General features: G+C 52.0%; 2 long non-coding RNA genes across 3 annotated transcripts; one reads left to right on the top strand and one right to left on the bottom strand.

Annotated features, from left to right (window-relative positions):
* Positions 1-531: 531 nt before the first annotated feature.
* On the bottom strand, positions 532-9,063 carry LOC121032228 (uncharacterized). The gene is made up of 6 exons (XR_005791157.1): positions 8,613-9,063; positions 5,213-5,371; positions 2,376-2,619; positions 1,729-1,779; positions 855-1,374; positions 532-622 (listed from the first exon to the last, which is right to left on the bottom strand). It is a non-coding gene; the product is annotated as an uncharacterized LOC121032228 (long non-coding RNA).
* Positions 9,064-10,469: 1,406 nt separating this feature from the next.
* Positions 10,470-12,358, top strand: LOC121031328 (uncharacterized). 2 transcript variants are annotated; one of them, XR_005790682.1, is made up of 3 exons: positions 10,470-10,695; positions 10,949-11,051; positions 11,208-12,358. It is a non-coding gene; the product is annotated as an uncharacterized LOC121031328 (long non-coding RNA). The 2 variants fall into 2 exon arrangements; XR_005790681.1 differs by lacking the exon at positions 11,208-12,358 and having other exon boundaries at positions 10,949-11,166.
* The last annotated feature ends 4,059 nt before the right edge of the window (positions 12,359-16,417 follow it).

Raw genomic sequence — 16,417 nt, forward strand, 5'->3', positions numbered from 1 at the left:
AAAGGAGTAAAATCAAAAGGGAAGGGAGACTTTGGCCCGCATACAAAAGAATTTAACTAACAGCCAGGACTTCCAAAAGCAGGCAGGACTGGCTTGGCTGGTAGTGAGCTCTCTGTCATTGGAGCATGCAAGCAGGGGCTGGGGAGCCACCTGTCAGTGGAAGGTGTGGAAGGAATTCTTGCTCTGAGAGGAAGAAAGAACTAAGATGACCCCGCCCCTCCTACTCTCTCCCCTGGTGACGTCATCCGGACCGGGGCATTGACCACCTTTTTATATGTTCAAATGTCCCCAACTTATTTTTTTTTTTTAATTTTTTTTTCAACGTTTTTTATTTATTTTTGGGACAGAGAGAGACAGAGCATGAACGGGGGAGGGGCAGAGAGAGAGGGAGACACAGAATCGGAAACAGGCTCCAGGCTCCGAGCCATCAGCCCAGAGCCCGACGCGGGGCTCGAGCTCACGGACCGCGAGATCGTGACCTGGCTGAAATCGGACGCTTAAACGACTGCGCCACCCAGGCGCCCCCAAATGTCCCCAATTTAAAATTCCGGCCCAGACCACTCTTCTCAGCTCCAGCACCAGGTCGGTCTGCTCCACTGGATGTCCAGTACCTGGAACACATCTGACACACCATGAGTGTTCAGTGAATATTTTTGAAGAATTTTAGATGAACCCCAGCACCCCTGCTTGTCTCCTCCCTTGGTGTTGCCCACTCTGGGCATGAAAACCTTTGTGCAAACCATGGCCCCGTGAGCCTTAGGGCAGCTGGGCCAACTTCTCCCTTCTCTGCTCTTTACCTCCACCCTACCCCCAGGACCCCCAGCAGCACAGGTCAGACATTCTATGTTGCTTACCCTGGTCCAGCACCCTGTCACTGTGCACGCCCTGCCTTGTGTGGCTGCCTCCTCCAAGACCGAGTTACCGGAGGTGGTGGTTGTATCTGGTTCATCACTGCACCCCCGATGGCCAGCCCAGGCACTGGCATGGAGCAGGTGCTCAGAATCCAGGCTCTGCACCAAACTGCAGCGGGCTCCCAGCACTGATCTTAGCCTGGGGAGACTGGGGCTGGCTGCCCTTCCCCATGCCTTCCTCCAGTAGAGCATGTGTGAAATTAATGAACTGGCTCTTCTAGTGCTAGGAAATCTATTTCGCTTTAATGAAATCCAATTAGTGCTTTCAGTGCAGAGCCCTGGGCCCTTATAGACTAAAGATGCTGCATGAGGGGCCGCCTTTTCCTGTAACCCAAATGTGTCTTCCCGCCTTCGTCTCCCTTCCAGGAACAGCACTGCCAGCAACGATTTTTCAGCTTCTTTCACCTCCAAATGCACATCTGTTTTCCACGTCTCCCTGTCTCGGGGTTCTTTGAGTGTCACTCTGCAGAATAACACGGAGAGGACACTCTCTCACTTCCGCCACCTACTTAGCCACATGCCCATCCTTCCACCTACTCATCATACTCCTATCTGCCCACATGTGCATCCACTCAGCCACCCTTCCAACTGAACATCGTTCATGCACCCACCTGCTCTCTCCACTCCATCATCTATCCACCCATCACCCTACCCATCCATTCCCCATGTATCTATGTACACACTCACCCATCCATGCACCACCCATCCATGCACCCCACCCGTCCATGCACCCACCCTCCATGCACCCACCTGTCCATGCACCCCACCCATCCATCACCCACCCATCCATGCACCCCACCCATCCATGCAAGCACACGCAATGCTCATTTCCTTAGGTTTCTACTTTATGTGAATTCTTTTCCTGGAGCTAAGGAAACAAAATTAAACAAGATTCAGTTACACCCCTGGAGAGGCTAGCAAGCAACTTGTAGCAACTTTGCTATTCACCTCCCGCCAGAAACTTTTTCTAGTTTCATCAGAGAAAACCAACACAGTGTTGTGGTTAAGAAGAGACGAGTTCTTGCCCCGGAACAGTTTGGAGTGAAACAACAGCTCAAGTACTTAGTAGCTCAAGAACATGGACAAACTGCTTACGTTCTTTGTGCCCCGGTTTGTGCCCCAGTTTTCTCGCTGCGATGAGAAATGGAATCCTGGTCTGTATTAAGTGACCATCAAGGGATCAATAATACTATTATTTAGTGTTGTTACCCTGGTCATTGTCATTTGTTCCTTCATATATTAATTACAAGATGTGATTAATTATGCATTTAATGATTAATTCATACACTCACTAAGTATTTATCATCTACCGTATGGCCCAGCCTGTGCTAAGCTCTGCACACTTCAGAAGTTTACAATCTTCTTGTGTAGGCAAGACAGACACCCTTGAAATAGCTCCACGGTAATAACAACCACATGAATGGTCGTAATAATAAAGACAGCTAATATCTATCAAGAGCTTACCACGCAGGCGCTGTTCCAAGTGTTTTCTGTATCTGAACTCATTTCAAACTCGTAACCGCTCCGAAGCAGGTCCCAGCGTGCTCCCCATTTTACAGAGGAGGAAATCAGGACAAGAAGAGGTTAAATGTCTCATCCGGTGTCTTAGAGCTGGTGAGTGGAGGACTTGGGATTTGAGCCATCACACCAAGGGGGGGTCAGCTGGAACACGCCTTGGAGTGTGCGGAGGGAGATTCCCGAAGGCAAGCTGCTGGGGGAAGGTGGGCAGATAAGGAAAGATCTTCTTTATGGGTGGGATCATTTACTACACCCCCACCCCCAGCCCCTCACCCCACATGCGGGCCATGAACCAGCGGCAACAGATTCATCTGTCCCTGAGACTCACCCAGAGACCCTGAATCAAAACCACCTGGTACGAGGCCCAGGAATCTGCATTTTGCACATGAGCTCCCACTCTTTAAAGCTTGACAACCACTGCTCTAATGTTGAAAGTCGAGGCCCGCCCTCAACTTCACCACCTACTCCCTGTGTGACGTCAGGCACAATGCTTAGCCCCTCTGGGACTCCATTTCCCCTCTAGAAAGTGGGGAATGGTAATATTTGCCTCTTGGCCTGAGACTAAACAAGGCGGTGGAAACTCAAGTGCAAAGGTGTGAAGGCAGGGGAAGGATCCAGTGCTGGGGTACCAGGTGCTGGAGATGCCCTGCAGGTGGAGGGAAGCGCCCCTAGGTGTGCTGGAGGACAGGTCAAGGGCAAAGTGGACGCTTCTGGAGCCTGAGGATCCCTTGTGGGCTTTGTGTTGGATTCATCAGGCTCCTTCAAGGTTTCTAGGCCTTCAAAGTACCTGTTGAAACTTAAGCACTGTCCCTTCCTCACTGGGAGACGTGCCTGATGACCTGGTTCTTGGAACCTTCTTCCAGGACACCTAATAGGAGCATGTGGTGAAGTGTGCTTTGGATCTGATGGGAGGTGGTTTCGAATGCTGCCCTCGAGACCACACGACATCTGGGACTGGTCCCCACACATCCCCAGCAAGAATTTCTCAGCCCTTCCAGCTTTGTAAGCAGCACACGGGTATTGTAGGATACAGGACCTGCTTCTGCCAGGTGAGTGACGGGGTCGTCCCGGAGAGAAGGCTCTCTCTCGGGTGGGCATGACTGGGAGTCGCCGTAACAGCGGAGAGATGAAAGCTCGTCCATCAGAGCACCTGTCACCGTGACTGTCACTGTGAGTGAACACTCCTGGTGGCCCGTTCATTGCCTTTTTGATGAAGAACGTGTCACCTTAAAGAGTGAGGGCAGCATTTGGCCACATCATGACATTTCTGAAGTCTGGATCAGTCTGCATTTGGTCGGGGACACAGCCACCGCAAGTGACACGAGAACAGGGCTGCAGTGGAGGAGGGGAGGTTTGCTGAATGTGGGAGGGCCTGGGGCCCGGAGGCTCAGAGAAACTCACCAAACCTCAGCACGAGACCCCTAGAACAGGGGAGCGGCTAGGTGCCCGGGGTCCCCACAGACAGCACTCACAGATGGGGTGGCCTGAGAAACCCCCCATCTTAGGGAGTGGTTGGCCCCAATCTTCATGGTCTCCTGAGAATGACGGTACATTCCAGTCTCAAAGGAGCTAAGCTGGCCACACTGGTGAGACCCAGCCAGAAGCTGCATTAGTTCCCTGGGCTGCAGGAACAGCACCAGACCCGGTGGCTTAAACGACAGAGACGTATTGTTCCACACCCCTGGAGGCCGGAAGTCCAAGATCAAGGTGTCGCAGTAGACCACTTCCTTCCGAGGCTGGGAGGGAGAACCCGCTCCAGGCTCCTCCCCAAGCTGTTGGGGGTTTGCTGGCCACCTCTGGCATCCTCGGCTGTAGGAGCATCACCCCGATCTCTGCCTTTGTCCTCACAGGGCCGTCTCCCTGTGTGCGAGTCTGTGCCCAAGTGTCCCCTTTGTATAAGGACATTGGTCTTATTGGATTAAGGACCTACCCTAGTCCAGCATGACCTCATCTTAACTAATTACATCCATAAGGACCCGATTCCCACAGAAGGTCACCTTCTGAGGTCTTGGAGGTTAAGACTTCAGCATATGGATTTGAGGGAGACGCCATTTAACCTGTGACAGAGGGGATTCTGGAAAACCTAGCTCCTAGGCTTAGATGGGTGTGGTGGTAATAAGATGTGGACAGTCCCACACAGAGCTGGCTGAAAGTGATGCTTCCTCATTCATCCATTCATCCATTCATGAAATGTTCACTGAACACCTACTATGTGCCAGGCTCGGTTTGGGGTCGGAGACACAACGGTGAGTTAGGTCTTTCCCCTATATTTGTCCTGGGCATGAGTTGACAAGTAAACCCAGAATTTATCATTAATGACAGAATGTTCATGGGAGCACAGAGGGAGGCCAGCCCACTCGGAGACCAGCGATGGCCTCCCTGAGGTGGTGAAGCTTGGGGGGGTGGGGGGTGGGATCAGTGAAGAAGGCATTCCAGCTGGAGCCACCAGCCGGTCCCAGCAGGCACAGACAGAGGAGCTGGGAGGAGGGGTTCCGGAAGGCAGAGTGCAGAGGCCTCTTGGGGTCTCCAACAGAGGACTTGGGGGTGGGGAGCGGGGACGTAGTCTTGCCATGCCCAGTCCTGGACTTCTTCCTCATGTCCTCAAGTTACTTACGGGACAGCCAGGGTGGAAGTGACTTACAGAGGTGGCGGGCAAGTGCAGATGGCCATGATGAGTAATTTATGTTCCCGGGGCCGCCCCCCCGGCGGGCGGGGGGTGTTCATCCTGCAGAAGCCCTGCTCCTTCCACCCTCATCATGGGTCCCCAGGACCTGGTCCGGCACCTGGCCTGGTCAATAGCGGGCTCAGAAATGTTGAAAAGGACGGAGAAGCAGCTTATCTGACCATCGCCGCGCACCCGGCTGCTGCCAGCAGAGGGCCAACGCGAGCGTGTTTGTGTTCAGCAGCCTTCCGAAGCGTCTTTGGATCTCCATCTCACACATCTGTACAATTTGAACAAACAAGTTTAGAACCATTATCTTAGTTCACGGGAGGACAACAGGCGGGGCGGGAAGAAGGTGGTTCTGTCGCTGGTACAGATGAGCGTGAGGAGTCCCCAGAGAAGTCCCCCGTCTGAAGGCAGGCGGCAGGACCCCGGGGGAAGAAGCCAGGAGCCGTGTGCCCTGGAGGCAGGGGTCAGTGTGGGGGACAGGCAGGTGAGAATGGGGAAGAAGCCACGAGGCTGGCTGGGCGGCTCGTTGGCTTTTTGACGAATGGTTTATTCGCAACAGAATCTCAGGCAGGGGCAGGAAGGGAGATGGTGGTGGTCGCAGAGGCCATGGCTGTGGTTCAGGAGGAAAATGCAGGTAGCTACTCCCCCCCCCCCCCCCCCCCCCCCCCGCCGGAGAAAGCAGTGCGGATGCTCCGGTGTGGAACAGAGCTGGGGGGATACCCAGGGCAGACGGACCGGGCAATTCTGGAATGCAGAACAGACAAGACTTTCTGGTGGTTGGCTGTGGGGAGGAGGAAGGCACAGGGATGACCCCTGAGGTCCGACCTGAGCATCTACCTGGAAGGTCACGTTTAGTGCTCAGAGCTGGTGGGGGAGGGTCTGGTTAGAGATCTGGAGAGTGGCTGGAGGGTTCCATTCTGGACATTCCAAGTTTCAGACACCTGACACTTCTGGGCTCTTCCTTGCTTAAACTCCTTCACCGCCACCTCCCCAGCCCCTGTCATCTAAGCCCAGGTGTCTGGTGTGACACAAGTTTTCTACACAGGGCGGGTCTACACAGGCTTCTAGGAAAGCCGGGGGCTGGAAGCATAGCCTGGGGAGTTCCTTTAAGGAAGGAAACACAATCGTGGATAGAAAATTCGATATGAGTGTATGTTTTTATTTGACTGACAAATATTACAATGGAAAGGGGCCCCCGGCAAGTGAGGGACTGAAGCCCAGGTGCCTGTGAGCCCCTCTCGCTCTCTCCCACCCCTCCAGGCCTTGGCTGCACTGTCCTTCTGCCTTCTCGTCCTCACTGGTGTCTCCTACTCATCCTCTGAGACTTGGCCTGGGGGCGCCTGGGTGGCTCAGTCAGTTAAGCGTCTGACTCTTGATTTCGGCTCAGGTCTTGATCTCACGGTTCGTGAGTTCGAGCCCTACATCAGGCTCTGTGCGACAGCCCAGAGCCTGCTTGGGATTCTCTCTCCCTCTCTCTGCCCCTTCCTGCTCACTCGCTCTCTCTCTCTCTCTCTCTCTCCCCCCTCAGGCTGAGTGACAGCCTCTTCTCTGACCCTCCAGGTCAGCTGCCTCCTACCCCTTGAGATTATGAGCTCCTCCAAGCAGGGCTGCACTCCCTGGGCCCCCCGCCATCCCCCGCACAAGGCAGATGATACTTCGTCAAGGCTATTTGACTGATAATCAATTATCAGCTTTTAGCTAATAGGTAGTTCATTCCGGAGTTCATGTTCCAAAAGATTTGGCAAAATAAAACTTTCGACAGGCAAAAAGCAAGCAAAAGATTCTAATAGTTTCAAGTTCATTAAAAAAAAAAACATTTCCTGTGTGTGCACGTATAGAGGGTCTGAGAGGGCCTCTTACTTTTCAAAAGGGCTCCCACCTGAGTGAGTCACCTCGCCTGCCATCTGCCAGAGCTCGGGAGGGAAGCCGGACAGGGATCCTTTGTCTCCGTCTTACAGGTGAGCCAGCTGAGGCTCCCAGCTGCAGCGGAACTTGCTCCGCCTACAGAACCCTTGGGCTTGGATTCAGGGTCTTGGTGTTTTGGTGTGGGGCGTGGGTAGCGGGAAGGAGGAGGAGTGACCGTGCGAAGGCCACCAGGCACTGCTCAGTGCTGAACAAGTGCCAGGCCCAGCTATGCCACTGGACAAGACCCGTCCTTGCCCTCAGGAGGCTCACAGTCAATGGCGCAGAGGCAGAGAAGAGGCGAGTAACTAAGGCGCCAGGGGAAAGAGCAGAGACCAGGCACTATAGGCCTGCACGTCCTCAGGCCCACAGAGCCAGGCCTGGCCCCTGGAGGGCTCTGGTACTAACTGGGGAAGGAACAGCAACGTCTGGGCGATTGATCCCAGGGCCACCAGGGTGGCAGCTTCTGACCACTGAAAGGGCAAACGCTGGAAGACAGAATGCCAGCCCGGAATTCTTCCTCTGCAAGTTAGGAATTATTCCTTCTGAAGTTCTCCCAGCCTTCCAGACCAGCCTAAGCCCCCTTCTCCACGCAGCCTTCCTGGATTCCTTCTGCTGGCAGGATCCGCCCTACCTCCAATTCCCAAGGCATGATACCTCTCTTATGGCTCGAGTCCACGGGGCCACGACATGGTCTCTGGGTCAGTCTTTAAGGCCACTCTTAGAGGGACATCACGGGTGTGCCTCAGCTCCCCCTCACCCCCACCTCCTATTACAGGGGGAGCTGACATTTGTTGGGTGCAAGGACACCAGCTGCTTTTCACACACAGATCATCTCTTGCAACCCCCAGAGCAATGCCTTTGCTGCCACTGTGGTGAGCCTCTCAGCATTCATAGCTCAGGCTTTGAAACCAGTCTTGGGTTACACCCCATCTCCAGGGCTCCCAGGGCAGGTGGACTTTGCACTGGCTACTGAGCCTCCCAGAGGCTGGTCTCTTCCTCTGCTGTCGGGACACCATGCCTGCCCTCCCCCAACGTTGGCTGCCCCCCACCCCCCGTGGTAACTATGACCATTATAGGAACCAGGCTCAAAACAGGTGGTAATAAATGTATATTCCATCAATGGGCTCACGAACGTGCAACAGTGTGCCTTGCCCTTGAGCAAACTTTTTGCGCCTGGAGGGAGGCGGGTGTCAGGGGAGACTTGATGATGCTAATTGGAAGTCGGGTGGTGCTAAACTGCGAGGCTGGGGGAGGCAGCCACAAAGCCATCCGCCTTCTTGTTTAAAGTGAGTTATAATTCTCCAGGGAACGAGGAACCAGGCGTTTGCTTCGGCAGAGAGAGGGCAGCCGACCACCCCTACCTCTTGTGCCCCAGTTGTGTTCCCAGGCTAATCAATACCAGGTCGAGGACCTAGGCAATCTCCTGGGGGTCCGGGAGGAGCCTCGCCAGGGACCCAGGCCCGATGGCACTATCCAGACGAGGTCCCGGCAGATGCTGCTGCCAGGGCACTGAGAGCACTGGCCCTCTTCCCCCGGGTCACTGGTGCCCAGAACAGACCCAGCAGAAGTGCACTGAGTGGTTCCCTTCCACAGAACGATCGCCTTACCTGTCCTTCCGGGGCTACTGGCCTACACCGGGGAGCGTGCTCTGTGCACAGGAATAGCACCCTGGTGGGGTGGTTCTATGCGGGGTGGAAGGCGTCTGGCAGCCACGTTCCAGCCCGCTCTGCCTTTTCCCGGCTCTGCGACCTTGGGCTGATGCCCCAGCCTCAGTTTCCCCAATTCTGGCTCGAGGCGGTGGAATTTGCTGTGTCCCACTCACACTCTTAAAAAAAAAAAAAAAAAAGCTTCTGGGCCAGGGCATTCCGCCTCTTCCTGGCCCCTCAGGGATTCATTTGCATTCTTGGAATAAAATTGTTGACTGTACTTCATGCTCGGCCGCACATTGAAATGCTTAGGCGAGGTTTATTTTGGAGAAGGAACTCTCCAGAATGCTGGCAGGGCGGGCCGCAGCCGCCCGCCTCCCCTCAGAGAGGCAATCAGCCCCCTGCCGAGGCTGGAGGCGACCGGGGGGCTGAGCAGCCCGGACCCCGGGGGAGGCGCTGTCCAATGAGAGCCTCGCCCCAGGGGCTGTCTCGAGGTTGTTGAGAAATGTCTCATTTTTATATGTAAATAAATCATTTCCAGAGATTGCTCTGATCACAGCAGGCTGCCGCTAAAATGTTCTAAGTGGCCCTTTGCCACCGTAAACTTTGTTAAGCGTTATTATCGTGTTTGGTTCTGTATTTCTCTGCTGATCTCACAGAGTCATCCACTCCCAGCTTTCTAGCCTGTTCTGCCACTGTTTCTTGGTTGCATACCTCTGGGGACAGAGAGCTCACCACCTCCAGGCCATCCATTCCGCAGTAGGATGCCACTGACTGATGGAAAAGTCTTCTCTCGAAGTGAGCTGGAATTGAAACTCCCTTCCGATAGCGGTCACAGCTACACCCTTGAGCCAGGCCTCGCTCTGGCCTCATACAGCCAGCTCGCCACCTCTTGGTACCTCCTCTCTGTGTGGGACCAGTGCTCAGACCTCCTTGATGGGGCCTGTACAGCCTGCGGCACGTACCCCTTCCTCGCCCTCGTCTGCTCTCCTCCAAAGCTGATGCCGTCTGTTTCTCAAATATACAAAACGCCGTCCCGTGTTGGAGCCTTTACACGTGCTATTCCCTCTGCCAGGGTGCTCCTTTCCTGGGCTTCCTTCTCCAGGATCTCAGCTCAAAATGTCACTTCCCCACAGAGACCCTCCCTGGCCATCCAAGTGTCCCCTAACCCCTATTGCTCTATGACATTTTCCTGTGCCGTTTCCTGTGTGACTGCAACATGACCCAGCACGGTATGGACTTACGTTCGTGTTGCCATCTGCCTAATTTGAACGTGAGCCCCAGGGAGAGGTCTTTGTCTCGTTCCTGCTGTAATCCCAGGTCCGGCCCACAGGAGATGCCTAATAAATGCTCATTCTAGGAGTGCTCATGTCCTGAGTCTCCTTGCAGTGGGGACACACCCTCAGCCTCGTCTCTGGATATGCCTCCCTTTGTCCACAGCAAGAATGTCCAAACTCACTTAGCAGCAGCAGCTGCTCCCCAAACACAACCTGACAGCGGGCCGAATCTACAAACCAGATACACAGGAAGGTAGTCTGCCTGAAGCTTTGTCCCTGCCCGCCTGGCCCCCCTGGCGCCCCGTGTGGGCCCGCAGGCACCCGCAGAGCTGTCTGGTTTGTGCCTGTCCATGCTCAGGCCCGCTTTGACTAGCAGCAGCTCCTCATTTTCCTCTGGGGACCCACCCTCACCCATTCCCAGGCAGCCGGTCCATCCGCCAGGCCTAGCCAATCAGCCGGTGCCAGACCCTGGTCACGGCGATTGGCTCGGGAAGGACACGTGACCCCGGCCGGTCTGGAGTCTGGCCTTGGAACTCTTCCTAGAAGCACTGAATAAGAAGTCTGCTCTTTGTGCTGGGGTCGCCGGGCTGGTTGAGTGCAAGCCAGGATCTATGGGCATCAAGAGGATGGCTGACTGAAGAGTTGGAAAGCCAGGAAGCAAGTCCTGGTGACATTGTTTGGTGTCCTGGATCTGGCTGTACCTGCAACCCTGAACTTTACAGTCACCTGAGCCAACAGATTTCCTACTTTGCTTACGCCTGTTTGAGGTGGGCCCTCTCTCACTCGTACCTGAGAGCATCCTGACTTGCTACCTCAGGGTCTGTGAACGTGATTTAAGACCATGGCTCTGTGTCACCCTTAAACTCAGGCAGGACACTTTCGATGCTTTAACTTCTGCTGGTTTGTGAGCATGGGTGGTAGGGACGACAACAATACCTCTCTCTTCTCTAGTGGTTTTCAGCTTTCACTAACTTTCCAGAAGAACCTCATGAACAAAATCTCTCTATTTTTGTCTTGTAGATGAGGAAACTCAGGAGCCCAAGGGAGTTGCACAAAGTCACCCGACTAAATGACAGAAATGCCTCTGCAAAGGTTTTCAGGATTTATGACACACAGGACAGAGGTGGGTCGATATTTTATTTATCTGTTGGTTTGTTGGTTTGTTTATTTGTCTATTGGCTAATACCTGGTCTTTGGGCTTTTTTAAATTATTATTTTAATTACATAAAGAGCTTACATGCATTGGTAAACAAACACATAAAAAACAATCCTCCGGTAGATAAATGAGCAATGAGGAATTCACAAAAGAAAGGATCCAGGAAGGAAATAAAGCCTGGGAAAAATGCTCGGGCTTCCTAGTAATCCAAGACATCCAAATCAAAACAAGCCATACGTACTTGAAAGCAGCCGGAGACAATGTGGAAATTAACGAGCAAGGCTGTGTTCCAATAAAACTTTATTAATAAAAACTGGTGGTAGGCTGGATTTGCCCCTCGGGCCCTGGTTTACCAACCCCGAGTTGTACTATAGGCAAATATTAGAGAAAGAAAATATACCTGAATTAGTTAGTTATAGCGGTGTAAAAAAAATACCCAATTTGAGGAGCTTAAAACAACCGTTTTTATTTCTCCCCCATCTACGTATATGTTGGTTGGTCCCTCTGTAGATGTGAGCCAGTCTTGGCTGATTTCTGGAGGGGGGGCTGGACCTGGCTCACCTCTGCCTCATGTGGTCACCTGTCCACGTGTGGCATGCAGGCCTGGGGGTGCTGACGCTGGGCCCAAGTGCCCAAGGCCTCAAGGTCTAGGGTCACAGCTGACACTGTCACTTTCACCACAGCGTGTTCGGAAGCAGGTCACACGGACAGTACAGAGTCACACTCCTGGGACATGGCCGAGGTGGGGTTGGTAGAGAGAGGGCAGCGGCACCAAAATGCTGCTTCAGAGGGAAAGACGCCAGTGCCCCTTCCCCTGCGGAACCAGAGGCCGCCTTGGAAGTCCCCGAGCACTGTGGTTTCTGGACTGGCACTTTCAGGTCCCTGCTCCACTGACCGGCCACCGGCAACGAACCTTAATGTGCATCTTCCTCCCTCCTGCCAATTGTCCTGCTTTTTCTGGTTCCTCACTTCCTTACTCGGCTTCCTTCCAATTACTGCGAGGCCTCAATCCTTCTTGGAAGGAAGGAACGAAAGAGCTTACATCCAGGAGGCTATGGTCTGCAACTCCCAGAGCAGAAAACTCCCAGAAGGGACCCAGTGCCTGCAGTGCATTCTGGAACAGAGAAGAACCACAGAGGGTGAACATCACCCTCTACCACCGGCTGCTGAGGGGAAAAATGGAGGAGGGGGACCCAGCGCAGGAACTTCAGGGCCTTTCTCTGGCGGGTCTGAAGTTTCTGTACAACGGAGGGCACTTCATCCCAGGTGCCTGGCATAGCCCATTCCTCCATTTTATTAAAAAAAAAAAAAAATCTTTCCTGGGGCCCCTGGGGGGCTCAGTCGTTTGAGCATCCGACTTCGGCTCAGGTCATGATCTCACTGCTCGTGGGTTCGAGCCCCACGTCAGGCTCTGTGCTGACAGCCTGGAGCCTGGAGCCTGCTTCAGATTCTGTCTCCATCTCTCTGCCCCTCCCCTGCTCATGCTCTCTCTCTCTCAGATGTAAAAAATAACACATAAAAAAATTTTTTTAATCTTTCCCATTAAAAAACTCACACACTTTCTATCAGATTCTATCCATGGAGAATGCCATTCTAGAATGCATTCTACAATGCCATGTCCATGGAAGCAAGGACCAGGTCTGTAGTGTTGGAGCTAGCGCTCCCTGACCTGGTTCAGTTCCCCATTTTCTGCTTCTTCGTGCTTGGCCCATTCCCTTAGGACACCTGCCTCTTTCACCTAATGTAAGTTAGGTGTCTGGCTCTTACCATCTTACAACACCGAGTGCTGTTTGAAATTCAGATCCTGTCTATGTAGACTCTGTAAGCCGCAGAGTGCTTAGCCATGGCCTTCGTGTGGGACAGAATCCATCCAGCCCAGCCAAAAACCACTGCAACACTCCCAGCAGTTGACAGGCGTTGACTATCTTTTCCATGTCAGCTCCTGTACCACATGCTGGTCCCCAGTCATCTCTTTCAAACTTCGCAGCAGCCCAAGGAGGTAGCTACAGATGCACTTTCTTGGTTTTTTAAATGGACTTCATTTTTAAGAGTAGTTTTGGGTTTACAGAAAATTGAGGAGATACTACAGAGATCTCCTACGTGCCCCACTCACACACACCGTGTCCCCCATTGCTAACATCTTGCATTGGTGTGGTATGTTTGCTGAGATTGATGGGCCAGTGTTGATACGTCACTATTAACTAGAGTCTGTAGTTGGGGTTCACTGTGGTACACTCTACGGGTTTGACCAGTGTACAATGCCATGTATCCACCATTAGAGTATCAGATGGACAAGTTTTACTGCCCTCCAACTCCCCCCTTTGTTTAGTTTTGTAAGAAACCACCAAACTGTCTTCCAAAGTGACGGCACCATGTGGCATCCCTACCAGCAGCGAATGGGATTTCTTGTTGCCCCACGTCTTTGCCAGCCTTTGATGTTGTCAGATTTTGATGTTCCAGGTTTGGGCTATTCTAACAGGTGTGTAGTGGTGTCTCGTTGTTGTTTTAATTGGCATTTCCCTGATGACATATGAAGTGGAGCATTTTTCATGTGCTGATTTGCCATCTGTGTATCTTCTCTGGAGAGAGGCCTGTTCAGACTTTTGCCCATTTTTAAATTGGGTGGTTCGTTTTTTTACTGTTGACTTTTAACCATTCTTTATATATTATGTATACAAGTTCTTTATCAGATGTATGTTTTGCAAATATTTTCTGCCTGTCTGTAGCTTGTGTTTTCATTCTCTTAACTGTTTTTTTGCAGAGCAGTTTTTAATTTTGGTGAAGCCCAACGTATCAGTTTTTCTTTCATGGATTGTGCTTTTGGTGTTGGATTTAAAAAGCCATGGCCCAACCCAAGGTCACTTGTGTTACCTTCTAGAAGTTTTATAGTTTTGTGTTTTCTATGAAGTCCATGATCCATTTTGAGTTAGTTTTTTTTTTTTTTTTTTTTTTTTTAGTTTATTTATTTATCTTTGAGAGAGAGTGAGAGAGAGAGCAGGGGAGGGGCAGAGAGAGGGCAGAGAGAATCCCAAGCAGTCTCCATGCTCTTAGCACAGAGCCCAATGCAGGGGCTGTGAGAAACTGTGAGATCATGACCTGAGCAGAAAACCAAAAGTCAGACACTTAAGCAACTGAGCCACCCAAGCACCCCATTTTGAGTTAGTTTTTATGAAAGCTATAAGGTCAGTGTGTAGACCTTGGTTTTTTTCTTTTCTTTTTTTTCGTGTGCCTGTTAAAGAGGCTTATCTTTGTCCACTGCATTGCTTTTGTTCCTTCGAAGAGCAGTTGACTATGTGTGTGGGTCTATTTCTGGTCTCTTTATTCTGTTCCTTCAATCTATTTGTCTGTTTTTTTCACCAATCCACATCGTCTTGACTGCTGCAGGTTTACAGTAAGTCTTGATGTTGGGTCGTGTCAGTCCTCTGACTTTGTCCTTCTCCAGTGTTTCATGGGCTATTCTTGGTCTTTAATCTTTCCAAATAAACTTTAGAATCTGTTTGTTGATATCCACAAGATAACTTGCTGCAATCTTGATTGCGTTTGCATCCAAGTTGGACAAAGTTACCTTGTTACAAACGAAACCACGAAGGCCCAGAGACGCAAACTGACTTACCCAAGGTCAATGTAATTAAAACTCATATTTCATTGATTTGGACACAAACATTTTACCTTCTCTGGAGCGGAGGCGCACTTTACAGCTGATGCTGACGGCTGATAGTCACGGTAGACTTGGCATTGCCCATACTGGCCCACAAGCATTTGCAGAATGTGGGCAGTGGCTTGGGGAAAACTCCCGGAGACAACAGTGGGACACTTCTTTAAGGAATGCTGCACCGCGAGTGCCCTCGATGGCCCAGAGCTGGTACAGTGTGAACAAACGTGGATGTGATGGCTCCATGGCAAGAGGGGGCTCTGAGTTTGTGAAGAAGTTTTGGGAATACCTTGATTGACTTATTTTGCTTATGTTTTTGTTTCAATGTACACACAAGGGGGATGCATTATTTAAAAAAAAAAACCAAAAACCTCTAGGTCTGTTATCTAAAATAGCGTTTTTGATAAATATGGAATGAAAAAGTTTAAAGTGACAGGGAAGTATCACCATTGAAGGGTCTCATTTATGTCACTGTTACGGCAGAGATTTTTTTCTTTAAAGGTTTATTTATTTTGAGAGAGAGAGTGTGAGTGCGAGTGGGGGGGGGAGGGGCAGAGAGAGAGGAAGAGAGTCCCAAGCAGGCTCTGCACTGTCAGTGCAGAACCCGACGTGGGGCTCGAACTCACGGATCTCGAGATCATGACCTGAGCCAAAACAAAGAGTCAGACGTTCAACAGACTGAGTCATCTAGGCGCTCCAAGGCAGAGATTTATTCTTAGTGGGAAATAGACATAAGAGTGCATCTCAAGGTTGATATTTCTAGATTCTATGACATATAGTAATGGCTGCATTGTCAGCCTCCTGGGAGAAATCACAAGTTTGAGAATGGGGACATTTACAAAGTCATAGGCAGGGCTAAGGGAAATCAACAAGGCTGATGACACCTGGGAGCCGTTGTCACCTCTCAGCCTGAAGGGCAAGGAGTGTGAGAGGTTACCAAAACTTGGTAGAGGCTGCAAGGGACAGCAGCCTGGCTGACCCTGCCATCTTTGAAAGGGAAAGAACCAGAGGAATAAACACCCAACCTCACTCTCTGGTACCCCCATTCTGTGCATGTGCCTGCCATTGTGAGAAACCGCTGAGAAGCGTGATCACCCTCCCGGGGACACAGAACAGCATGGAGAGTGGGGGTGGCTCTGGGAGGGGGAGCTGTTGGCAAGCATCCCACAAACAGCAGGGTCGGTATTCCAGTGGGCCTCTCCTACCCCCTAACCCCCACCCCTCTAAGGCAGCGCTCTACACCGAGGCCCCGTGGGCAGGAGCAGCTGACCCTGTGGATGGGACATCTTGAGCTCCCTGGCTGTTGTGGAGGCTCACTGGTCCTCCACGATCTGTGGCCGCCCCCCCCCACCCCGTCCTCAGTGTGGCCAGGTCCAGCCCCCTCGCTCCCCTCTCCCTGCCCGGCACCTGATTTACAATGTGGGACTCTGTGGGAGAAATGAACGTCTGCTTCTGGGCTGAAACTTGGCTCAGAAACTGCGGACGTCAACTCACAGGCCGGATGACGGACAGCACGAACTCGCATCGCCGTGTGTTTATAGCTTATAAGGGTGAGTTGTGCGTATTTCAAACTTGGCCCGAACACCTGCTTGCCCCATTGGCTTGTCAGGCAGAGTCTCCTCTGATTTAGAGATCTAGATCTGCCAACTTGATTTTTGGAGCTGACTCTCTTATTTGCCAA

This window comes from Herpailurus yagouaroundi, unplaced genomic scaffold (genome assembly GCF_014898765.1).
Source record: "Herpailurus yagouaroundi ecotype Mexico unplaced genomic scaffold, PumYag 141, whole genome shotgun sequence".
Lineage (NCBI taxonomy): Eukaryota > Metazoa > Chordata > Mammalia > Carnivora > Felidae > Herpailurus > Herpailurus yagouaroundi.